At 35.3% G+C, this 12,500-nt stretch overlaps 1 long non-coding RNA gene across 2 annotated transcripts in view; it reads right to left on the minus strand.

Annotated features, from left to right (window-relative positions):
* The window catches only part of LOC104850676, a 392,307-nt gene that overhangs the window by 257,367 nt on the left and 122,440 nt on the right, over positions 1–12,500 (minus strand). The window lies entirely within an intron of this gene.

The raw sequence follows: 12,500 nt of genomic DNA on the forward strand, positions 1-12,500 counted from the left end.
CTTTCCCCTACCCTTCCCACTTCCCCTACCCCGTTAGCCCTTTTCTTCCTATTTCACATTTAGTTTCTCTGGTGTGAAAAACTATAATCATAAATACCCTACAATTCTTAAATACCCACTGACTTTATCTGTCTTCTAGCTGTCATACACATTTTTAACGTGCCAAATTCATCAACACTTCTTTTCATAACTTTCACTTAAAAATGTTTATGCCTTTGTGAGGTTCATTTCAGCTAGGTGTTTGAAGGGAGGTAATCTGATTGTACTAGCATTAAAATGAGAGTCTAACAACTCCAGGTGTATATACATTAAAAAAAACTTGTCTAAATATATGGAGAGCAATTCTCAAAGTGTGTACAGCTATATAATGGATTTTAGACAACCTGGAATAAAGGCAGGAATGTGCAAAAGGATTTTTTCATTTTTGAAAAATAAAATCACTTGTTCTCCTCATAATATAACCAATTAATTCAGTGTATTCTCTACTTTTGATCCCAGAAAACAGATAACAGAAAAACATCTAATTAAAGGAGTTAATTGTTCTACTAAAAAAGAATATAAATTCCTGAGTACCTCACATTTAGGACAGGTTTTGCTAACACTACTCTATTTTGTTAAGAGCTGAGCCTAGTGGCTCAATAAACCAAGCTAAAGTGTTACTACTTTTCAAAAGTAAAGAAAGAGGGGCCAGGGATTTAGCTCAGTGGTGCCATGCCTGCCTGACAAGCACAAGGTCCTGAATTCAATCCTGGTACCGCCCCCCACAAAAAGTAAAGAAATAAGGAGTGGGAGATAGATAGATAGATTGAAATAAACATTTAATTAAAAAAGAGGTCTCCCATATGCAAGGCTCTTTGGGGACAGGGGTAGATACTACAAATTCATTTATAGATTATCTTGCAAGGATCTATTCAGACAGTATTACATTCTGAGAGACACATGGATTTGTATCACTACTTAACAGCCAATTCCTTTTATAATTATAGAGTCAGACCAGATACCTGTTATTCCTACCAAGATGCTTTAAGGTATCATATGGTGCAAATCAATAGGGGACATTAGCTCATATTTGGAAATGGTTCCAGATATAACCACTCCTCATTTTTCACTATCATTTGGGAATAAGGAAAGCCATATAAATACACGTTGACTTACCTGAACTTGTTTAAATGCAGAAACATGTTTTACTTATTTTCTAATACATTAAAATATTTGACTGCTGTCCAACAGAAGATATGTTTGTAATTGCCTCTCTTCCTGATTCAAACCATAATTATAAGTATCATTTGTGTTATGGAAATATATTCAGTGATAAAGTATGAGGGAAGATTTGCCCTGGCTCTCATTACCTTCAAGATACCTCTTCTCATTTCACATCCACTACGATGAAGAGACTATCCGTTTTCCCCAGTATCTAATTGTTTTGCTTTTAATTACCAAGAAACTATAAAAGCATGTTGCCACTGATATTTTTAAGTAAAAATAATCATCATAAATCCATATCAGTACTTCCAATTCAAATTTATGATCACAATCTTTTACTTCTCCAGTTTTATGTTTTTATTTCTTTTCTACTGAAAATATGAATTAGTAATGACATTAACATATTTGTTAGTGTTTCCCTACTACATGTTATACATGCATCCACATACAGGATTAATAAAAGCAGTTGAAAATGTTTTTTTTTTGTAGTTTGGTTTGAGGATACATCTTACTAGGAGAATGCAGCCAAGTTGTTTTAAAATCACTTGCAGTAATATATAAGGATACATTATTTATAATAACTGTGGCACATACGGGGGGAAAAGTGTGCTAAATAGCTGTTCAATAAGTTTTAGTTCCTTGCTTTTCTGAAAGCTGAAAAGTAACAAAATACTTGAGTACTGTTTTCTTTTGCTACTCTTTCCTGTTATTAAACAGAAAGTTTTAACATGGAGTTGAAAGTTTCAAGAGGATCTGTGAAGTTGAATATGGAAAAATTATATCTTTATTTTTATTAACTTTTAACTGAAATTTAGCATTTTCTTCAATTATATATTGTGAGGGTTGACTGATTTTGTCAACTTGAGTAATACCCAACTAATCTGGCTCAGCACAGTTCTGGGTGTGGAAGACCCTAGAGAGGATTATTGCCAGACTGGTATAAAAAGGAAATGAAGGAGGAAAGATTACTTCTGTTTTCTTTAGAGCAGCGCTAGTCTTCACCTTCACCTAGAACATCATCTGGCTTCTTGCACAAACTCTTCGGCCTCCCAGCAAAGACTCTTCAGCCTCCAGCACTGACTCTTTGGCCTCTGGATACAGACTCAGTCTTGCACGGGACACTACCGTGAGCTCCAGGCTTCTGGCTGGATCCTTCAGATCCCCAGTGCAGACAGACCTTAGCCAGTCTTGTAAATTCTTTGTATATTTGTATATCTTGTATTAAATATGTTCCTCTAGTAAGCATTAACCGATACATATATGTGTCTTACAAACCACAGCATGATTGGCAATACTAGGGATTTTTACATTACATGTGTTACAGTATATACTATGATGTATATCACTTAATTCTGACAAAACCCAAAGAGTCTAATAGAGGTTTAGCAATTTGTTCATGATCAAACAGTAAAGACAAGGTAAAAAATCATAAAGTCTAATGTAAAGATGTACTGGAAGTGCTCGCATTTTAAAAGAGGAAGCCTAGAGAAAAACATGTTAGAAAGACAGAAAAGGAAATAAGGGAAATTTCAGACAGAAGAAATGAGCTGGAAACAAAAGGGGTGAATTTGGGGGTGAATCCTGTCCTAAAATCCTTCAGTTCACTTTGCTATTCCATATATATGCAAAGCCTGCCTTGTGAACCATCTGTGGCTATTTCCGTGAGCAGGGCTTATGTATTGCCAACATTTTTTAAATATTTCAACTAAAGGAATTACAATAGATTAGTAAGGTAACTCTGTATATTGTCTACATAATCACTGACATAGTTTACTCAATTTTTTTTTTTTTACTAAGTTGCTTTGTACTGCTGTGTAAGAGCAAGGTTGCACTTCTAGAATTCCTCTGAATTCCCAAGTAGTAAATATTTGAGAGGCAGCCCTGTGATTAATCACATAATGTCTTCCCTGTTTTGGTACACTCTGTTGCACACAAGCAGAGGCACTTCTCTACCCTCAGCTCATGTTTCAGAAGCGCATGTCTGATGCAGACCTCTCTCCTGGGCCATGGAGCCAGTGTAGCACTTGATGGTGTAGTACTTACCTTTTCCAAGAAATCTCCTTTAGAGCTAGATAGCCAAATTAACAGTTTTAATTCATTGGGTTATAAGCACCAAAGCAATCATTTATTTTGCAAAACCTCATTGTATTCATTTTTTTCATTGCTTACAACCTTATTTTAGCAGCCAAAGTCTTTGCATAATAGGTATTTTTCAGACTGCTTCATTTTCTATTTGAATTTTTTTTTTGAGTCCATGGGTGTTTAGCATGGGAAAATCTTTGTCCCCGGCTGATTGAGTATCCAGATTGAACTGTAGCCTGTTAATTTCAGTCTTTCCTTGTAACAAAGGAAAAACTCTAGTGAAAAATGTCAAGTTCTATCCATTGGCCAAGGCAAAATGAGCAGTCTCTGGAGCTGTCTAAAATGATCACAGAAACTCTCCTTGCCAAATTCTTCATATTATTTTCTTTGGCTGCTGTTCATAACTTGAGTTTGCTCCAAGACACATGACCCTATGTCAGCAGCTCTCACTACCACTCCTTCTCATCAGCATTTCATTTCTTGGTCCTTCTTGAATGGCAGATTGTTAGCGGAGATGGTGACAACCATTTCTATTTTCTCATCTTCCTTTTCTACTGGGACTTTGCCCCCTTTCCACTGAAAGAGCAGAGAGAGAGAGAGAGAGAGAGAGAGAGAGAGATTCTTTCTCCCCTATTTGATTTTGGCCTGGACCTGGGACTTTTAGGAGTAATGCTATGTGACTCTAATCACTAGGTCTTATAGGGTAACACTGTGTGATTTCAGTCACTAGGTCTCATAAAACCTTATCGCTTCTGCTTATCAGTCTCCTGGAACATTGAGAACACATCTGGTGAAGGAAACCAGTCTCACCAAATGAAGAATTAGAAGCTATGTGGAGGATAACCAAGGTTTCTAGAAGACTGCCAGCACCAACTTCCAGAAAAATTAAGAAGAATATCTTAGGCCTCAAGCCTCAAGCAAGTCATTATATGATTTCAATCATTTAGTCCCAGGAAGACCAGTAAAAGAGCTATCTACATTGTTAAACCCGAGAAGGGGAATAGATAGAAATAATTTAAAACTACTAATAGTTAGGGTGATTTGTCACATGGCAATAGATAACCAAAAAACCATCCTTACCAGTTTTTCCTCAGTAAGAATCATTGAGCATTTTAACTCATTCTGTTGGGGGTGGGAGGACTCTATCAACACACTATGTTTTTCTTTACATAGTGGCTATATTTTATGTTAAAATTTTAGTTAACCAATGTAAGTGTATGACCATTATTTGACCAGGAAATTGCTCCAATTGCTATTAATAAGCACATTATAAAATATATCCTGAGTACATTCATGACATGAAAAATACGGAAGGAGACACTAAAGTAAGAAAGACCTGTACTGAAATGTGTACTGCTCAGCTTTTTCCCTGCTGGAACAGAACCAAACACCTACAACGGAAAGACTCACTATTTCTGGGAAGTCAGTCCATACCAGTTGGCTCCAAGTGAGGAATATCACAGAAGAAGAGTGTGGAGGAAGAAGTTGCTTAGTTTATGGTGGCCAGGAAACAGAGCAGGGGAACAGTGCCAGAGAGGAAGAGAAATGGGACTAGATATAGAGCCCACATCATTCCTACATGACCCACACAGTCACACTCTAAAATGGACTTTATTATTACTTTTTTAATTGAGCTTATTGGTACATTTTAGGTATACAGTACAGTTACATTCATTATTGGGATCTTGTACTTTTACATGACAGGTCTTGGTTCTCATTTTTTCCCCTTGTTCCTGCCCTCCCTTCACCCTCTCCTCCCCTCTCCATTTACAAACAGTTTATTTCCATTTTTTCATTTTCTCAAGAGATAATTGACAATGTGAAATAGGAAGAAAAGGGCTAAAGGTGTAGGGAAAGTGGGAAGGGCAGGGGGAAAATGTACTTTATTAATTCCTTGGCCAGCTCCTAAGCCAATCAAGCTTACATTCCTACTTTAACTGTCACATAATAGTAATGGAACTTTTTGATATTTCATTAGTATAAATTGATAGTTCTTGATAGTATGAATTGATAGTTCTTTTAGTATGAATGCATTAGTATGTAGAAGAGTCATCTTTCTACCTAGGATAACCAAATGGACTTCTGTAGAAGTAGGCTACGGGAATCTCCCAGCCTAAAATACAGAAAGATCCCTGGTGCTATATTTTCCTAGTCATTTTTCCCTTTTCATTCTTGGTGGTGTCTCAGTTTACAGGTCACATGCTACCTCTACTTAGGACAGGAATTATTTACCAGGTCCCTAAATGCTATCTATGAGCCTACTAAATGGTCATCAAAATTTAAGAATAGAAGTTATATTGCTTTAATCAAATTCTCAAGTAAGTATTTGACACCTCTATCCAAAAACAGAATAAGAAACACTGATTTAGAGGATAAAGTGCCATTTTAAACTAAAAGATGAAAAAAACAAATTAAATCTCGCCTGAAGAATTACTATGGACATCTATTTTATTTATCTTTCTGAGCTAGAATTAATTTCATCATGTGAAAGGTGCCAAAGATCACATAATGAAAAATGATGACACTTGGATACATTGAGAATCAAATAGTAGTGAACAAATTATAAAACCTCAGAAGAAAATGCTGTCTCTTTAATGCTCTTTCAAATTAAAATATATAATCTATTTAAAACTGATACTATAAGTTTCCATTCAGAAAGCAGTTCAGGGCATTGCTTTGAGGCTCTTGAGTAAGATTCTCTTCACTTCTTTGCTACCATAGTCTATGTCTGGAAACAGCAACTACAACAGTACATCACAGGCAAGCTATACTTGCCAACCCATATCCTAACGTGAGACAACTCTACCTCCTGAAAGGAGCCCTGAAGTTTTTGGGTGGATCCAATTCCCCGTCCTGAAATTCAAGCCACTATACCTAAAAAATATTTTTGTCCAATTCTCATTCACAAAACTTGCAACAGCTTTCCACTTGGTCTACCATAAAAGCCCACTCTCTAGTTCCCACCCATTTCTCTAATTAGCTTTTTACTTGTATTTTAAAAGGACTTCAAGGGCTGGGATTTAGCTCAGTGGTGCCAACGCTGGCCTTGAAAGCACAAGGTCCTGAGTTTGATTCCTGGAACCAAAAAGGACTTCAACTCAGGATAGAATGGTCTATTCATTGGTCCCAAACTTCTCTTCATCTTCTCACTTCTCTTTTTCTCACACTAAAAAAGGCAAGCTTCCTGCTCCTACTCTTTACTTCATTAAATTCTACTCTTCTTTCAAAAACTATCTCCAATTTCACATTGCTAATTAGGGTTAGGGTTAGGGATCGGAAGAAAAGGACTAAAGGTGTAGGGACAGTGAGAAGGGTAGGGGAAGGGAAATAAGGGAAAGGGAAAAATGTGAGAAAATGTAAAAATGAAATTAAAGTGTTTGTAGGTGGGGAGGGGAGGAGGGCTGAAGGGAGGGTGGGGACAAGGGGAAAAAATGAGAACCAAGACCTGTCATGTAAAGGTACAAGATCCCAGTAATGAATGTAACTGTACTGTATACCCAGAATGCATCAATAAATTCAATTAAAAAAAAATCTCCACTCTGAAGCCTACCTTAAAGACATTTCTTATCCTAATTACCTTTTCTTTCTACTACTACTCATTTCTGGACAAAGGAGATGTTAGTTAAATTTTTCTAAGTCCTGTCTTCCTATCCTGATTGTAAATGACCCAACAAGTATTTTACATCTATAGATTTCTGAAAACAGAAAAAATGTTTTTGTTAATGATGGCAGTATTTTAATATTATATCTGGTGCAAGAGTAACTTGCTCCATTTCAGGACCTCAAATTCCTCAAATACAAAATGAGGAAAGGAAATTAAAGCAGCAATTCTTATCTAGGACATATATTAAACTCATCAAGAGATGTCTTTGAAAATACCATGTCTAAGTCCACCTGCTCCCCTTTTCAGCTCAGTAGGTCTGTAATGAATTCTCAGAATCTGAAGTTTAATGCCTCTCTACAGACTCTTCACTGTACTTGAGAGCAACACTGGGAAGATCTTTAAAAACTATTCAAGGTTTATTATATTACTTAGTATATTTTTTTCCAAGAGCACTAATCTCTATTTTCTTAGCACTGTGTGTTTGATATAGGCATGAGAAGAGTTAATTGTTTAAATACATCATATTAATCTCTCAACTAAAAACAAAATTTCAACTCAGTGGAGGGAAAGGTACTAATATGACTAACATCAGTCTATAGAATTCTTCAAACCAAGACTTAGATTTCAAATCTGCCACTTATTAGCTATGTGATCTAAAAAATGTGACTTCAATCATACAGTTATCTCTCTGCCTTTATAAAATGGAGATAACTTTACCTTACAGGATTGTGAAGACTAAATTAATATATCTAAAGAATAAAGCATTTTTGAATAGTTCCTAAAACATACTAGGCTCTTATTACTTAGTATAAACTGTTAAATCTGATTCAATTAGAGATATTTTTCATCTGTGAACAATGGCCCCAAGCTAACAGTGCTGAGGAATCTACAGAGAAATTACATCTAAATTTGTAGTTCACCTAGTAACTGATAACTAATAATCATATATTTTATTCATAAAATATTCTTGTTTTTTAATATGTGTATTTTGTTAATAATGAAATAGCAATTAAGGTACACACCTTTACTGAATTGAATTCACAGTTGTTTTTTGTCATTACCCGTTTCAATCAACATATGCTATAAATACAACCATTATTATATTCTTTCAATTTATTTTTTTCATTTTAAAGGTTTCAATCAGACTTGGAAACATTAGACCTTGCCTAGAATATCAAATTATTATCAACACCATTTTGTAAAACTATTCACCATTAACATCTCAGAGTCCTAGGTAAAATTATTTATATTCACCAGGTAATAAACAGAGATGTAAAGATTTGAAAATAAAAGAATAGAAGGTAAAATATAAACTCCTGAATATTTAATTTTTATTTTAATAGGTAGATTTGAAGAATGAAGGGGAAATATAACTATTGGATAAGATGCCTGCCAATAAAACCATGACAGTCTTTCCAGCAGGTTTCTAAAATCCTAGTAAGCTTTTAGAATTCAAAATCCTTAAAGAAAGAAAAACCAAGGAAATTAACTATATGTTGGTGTTTCACTCCTTCCATAACTTGTGCATACACAGCAAATGTGGGAAATCCTGAAAGGGCAATTCTTTTTCCCATTTGAAACAATAAAAAATAAAGCTTAGGAGGAAGGAATTCATTAAGTATGATCTTCTAGAATCTTATAAAATGAAAAAAAAAGAAATAACTAAGGCCTAAACTTAATAGGAAAAAGCTAACTTTTTTTGATAAAGAAATGTCAAGAATGAACCAGATTCTCCTATATTGTTTTAGCAAATTTAAATTTTATTCTCTTTAATTCTTATATGATATTTTAGTTCAGTACCATCAGGGAGGCAAAACATTAATTAAATTTATTTTTCAAGAAATGGAAAACATTTAAAAAATATTTTTATCAGTAGACTTTAGGTATACAATACAGCTACATTCATCATTGGGATCTTGCACCTCTACAGGACTTATCTTGGTTCTTACTATTCCCCCTTTCCCAGTCCTCCTTCAGCCCCTCCATGCTTCCCTGTTTACAAAGACACTGTTTCCTTTTTTTTCCTTTTCACATATTTTTTTCTTTTCCCTTTTTCCTTTTCCCCTATCCCTCCCATTTGACCAATACCTTTAGACCTTTTCTTCCTATTACAAAATATCAATTAAACATTTTGACCCTTATTTACACTTTTAGTTCATCACACCAGAGAAACTATACAGTACTTACATGTGTGTCCTATTAATTTCACTTGAGTATGTCCTCAATGTGCATCCACTTAAGACATAAATGTCTCTAGTTTCACATTCATTATATATTTTATTTAAAAAAATCTTGTTTATCCAGTCTTCAGTTGAAAGGCAAATGGGCTGCTTCCAAATTTTAGCTATCCCAGGGCTGGGGATTTAGCTCAGTGGTTTGGTGGCCTGCCTCGCAAGTGCAAGGACCTGAGTTTGATCCCCAGTACCACACACAAAAAAATAAATAAATAAAACAAATTTTAGCTCTTCCAAACTGTGCTACTATAAACATGGGTGAGCATATATCACTGTGGTATGATTCTTTTAATTCTTTTGGGAAGATACCCAGCAGAGGGATGGCTAGGGTCAAATGGGACTTTTAATTCTAGTTGTTTAAGGTATCTCCATATTTGATTTCCACAGTGGTTGCACCAGTCTGCACTCCCACCAACAATAGAGAAGGGTTCCTTTCTCCCCACATCCCTGTCAATGTTTGTTTGGTTGATTTCTTGATAGCAGCCATTCTTTCTGGGGTGAGTTGTAATCTCAGTGTTGTTTTCATCTGCATTTCTTGAATGAATGGTGATGCTGAAAATTTTTTTCATATATGTATTTCCTGCTTTTACTTTGTCTGAGAAATGCCTGAAATGTTCATTTCAGATGCCCATTTTTGAATTGGGTCTTTATATTTGGGGGGGCCTGATTTTTTTTTTTAGTTTTTTATATATTCTAGATAGTAGACCTTTGTCTGAGGAACAGCTGGTAAAAAGCTTTTCCCACATTGTAGGTTGTTTCTTAGCTCTGTTGGTGGTTTCTTTTGCAGTGCAGAAGCTTTTTAAAAAGATGAGTTACCAGTTGTTGATTCTTTGTGCTAGTTCCCATGCTACTGAGGATTTGTTCATAAAGTCTTTTCCTATGCCAATGTCTTCAATAGTTCTACCTAGCTTATCTTCCAACAAGTTTAGTGTTGCTGTTTTAGTATTTAGATCTTTAATTCAAGAAATAGAAAACTTTACTAATGGAGTTTTGATTTCTTTTTTGTCAAAATAACCCTGTGTCTAAGCTCATTGGTCATAAAGGATCTAGAATTAGCTTTATTGTTTGTTTGTTTATTTGTTCGTTTTGTTTTTTGAGACAGGCTCTCAATGTGTAGTTGAGATTGACCTAGAACTCACTATGTAGCCCAGGGTGGTCTCGAACTCACATTGATTCTCCTGCCTCAGCCTTCCAAGTGCTGGGATTACAGGCATGCGCTATAGAATTTGCTTTAAATTCCATCTTGTTCGTGGGATTCAATTAACCATTTGTGGGATTTTTTTTCTAAGTGTGAAATAATCCTGCAAACTCCCAGTTAGTTGTAAAACCCAAGGCAGAAAACCTAAATTTGGAGGGAAAATAATGTTTTTAAAACAAAAATAGAACTAGTATGATTGAAAACAAAGGAATGGGAGTTTGGAAACTATTATACAGTAAATCTTCTTTGAGTAAACGAGTAAATCACTTAACTTCTCTGGGTTTCACATATCTGAATGTAAAATACAGATTTTCTTGCTCAAGGATTGCTAAATCCTATGATTCCAATTTAGAGGTGTAGTATGTAAGGAGGTTTGTGTTTATTCTGGGAGATCCTGTCCTTACCACATTACATGCTAGTAATTAAGCCTGTCAGTGCACTTTCAGGGGTGTAAAAAGAAACTCTGATAAAACTGAAGCAACAAGAGCTAAGAAATGATTACAAAACAATGATTCTATCTTCTACAAAAAGCTGGCTTTTGGTTTTCTCCAAAAGTTCATATTTATCTATTATGAAACTTTTATGAAGAGATCCATAGTGTCTCAAAACAATTCAGCTAAATTTCTTTTAATCTAAAAGTCAAACATTTGGACAAAGCTATCATAGAAGGAAAGAAGATGGAAGTTTCATTGAGTATTCAGTGCAATTAAAGTTGAATTACTCAAACAGAAATGTGAGAGGCAGTGGTGCCATCTAGTGCCACACTGATGAGACACTGCTTTGATAGACTATAAGAAAGCCAATACTGTCATTGGTTGCAGACAGTGAATGCTAATCATTCTTCCATATGTCACATCTCAACATACAGATAAGGGAACAATGTACAGAGAGGCCAGACAGCTAATTACTGTTTGTATGTTTTCTGCTAATATAGTGTTTTCTTTGAGGGGCAGGGTATCACTGTATAGCCTGGCTATCCTTGAATTCATGATCCTCTTGCCTTAGCCTCCCTAATGGTGCCATCACAGACACTTGCACCATGCTTGGCTTCATTTTCTTATGTACCTGAAATTAGATTAACCTTTGTTTTCTGAAACGTTTTCTTTTTTTCAGGGACTCATGTATTCTGCATACCTATTCTTGTTGATACATGTCTTTAGCTCATTTATTTGATAACCAAATAAGAGCTATTACATAGGGCTATGTAGTATTTTAACCATAATGTATATAATAGACATTTAATTTGTTTCTACTCTATTTTCTTTCTTTTTAAAAATCATAAGAACATTGCTATAAAATCTCTATATGCATCTATTATTGTGTTATGGTTTTCTTATTTCTCTAAGATTCATCAAAAGTGGTTTTCTGGCAACCAGTTGTTCACCCTACCCCCGCAAAACAGCTTATGAATTTAAAATCTGGGCAGCAACCTCTGCAGCATCAGCTGGGGTAGCACACGTAGGAGTAGGGCATGCTTGGCACAGCGGGCTGTTTGTATCATTGAAAATTCTAACAGGTTTGCCATCGTTGCACTAGGATATTCATTTCCAAGACTTCTCACTCTCAGAGTGGGCATGTGTTCCTGGATGTTGTCTGGGAGCTCAGACATGGTCATTAACCAGACTGATGCCTTTCTACCTTGATCTGTCTGAGGTCTATTTAGGCTTCTTCTGAGTGTGGTAGCTGGTTTTAAGGGCAAGTGTCCAAGTGACAGGAACTGGAAACTTGTACTCTTTTAAGGCCTACTCTTGGACACTGGCAGGCCCTTTCAACCATATTTTAATAGTAAATCAATCATAGAACCCACCTAGATTCAGTGGGATTGGATATAAACCTTACTTCTCAACAAGTTAAGTAGAAAAACCATAGGCATTTAACTGCCATCTACAAGAAGGGTTGCTAAGTGAAACTATGCATATGTTATTATGAATAAATATTTCAGGTTATTTTTCAAAAGGGTTTATTCATGCATTCAACAAGTATTAAATGATATTCATTTGGTGCCCAGATGTAGAATAAGAGCAATGATCAGGACAGAGAAAAACCTATTGAGAATATATACTCCTAAGTGAAATAAATAAGTCACACATGTGTAAAACCGAATAGTTTCTCTGGTGTGAATAAACTATAATAGAACATAAGATCCTAATGAAATAATTGACAATGTGAAATAGGAAGA

The sequence above is a fragment of the Fukomys damarensis genome, unplaced genomic scaffold, assembly GCF_012274545.1.
Source record: "Fukomys damarensis isolate Sample0158 unplaced genomic scaffold, DMR_v1.0_HiC HiC_scaffold_1, whole genome shotgun sequence".
Taxonomy (NCBI): domain Eukaryota; kingdom Metazoa; phylum Chordata; class Mammalia; order Rodentia; family Bathyergidae; genus Fukomys; species Fukomys damarensis.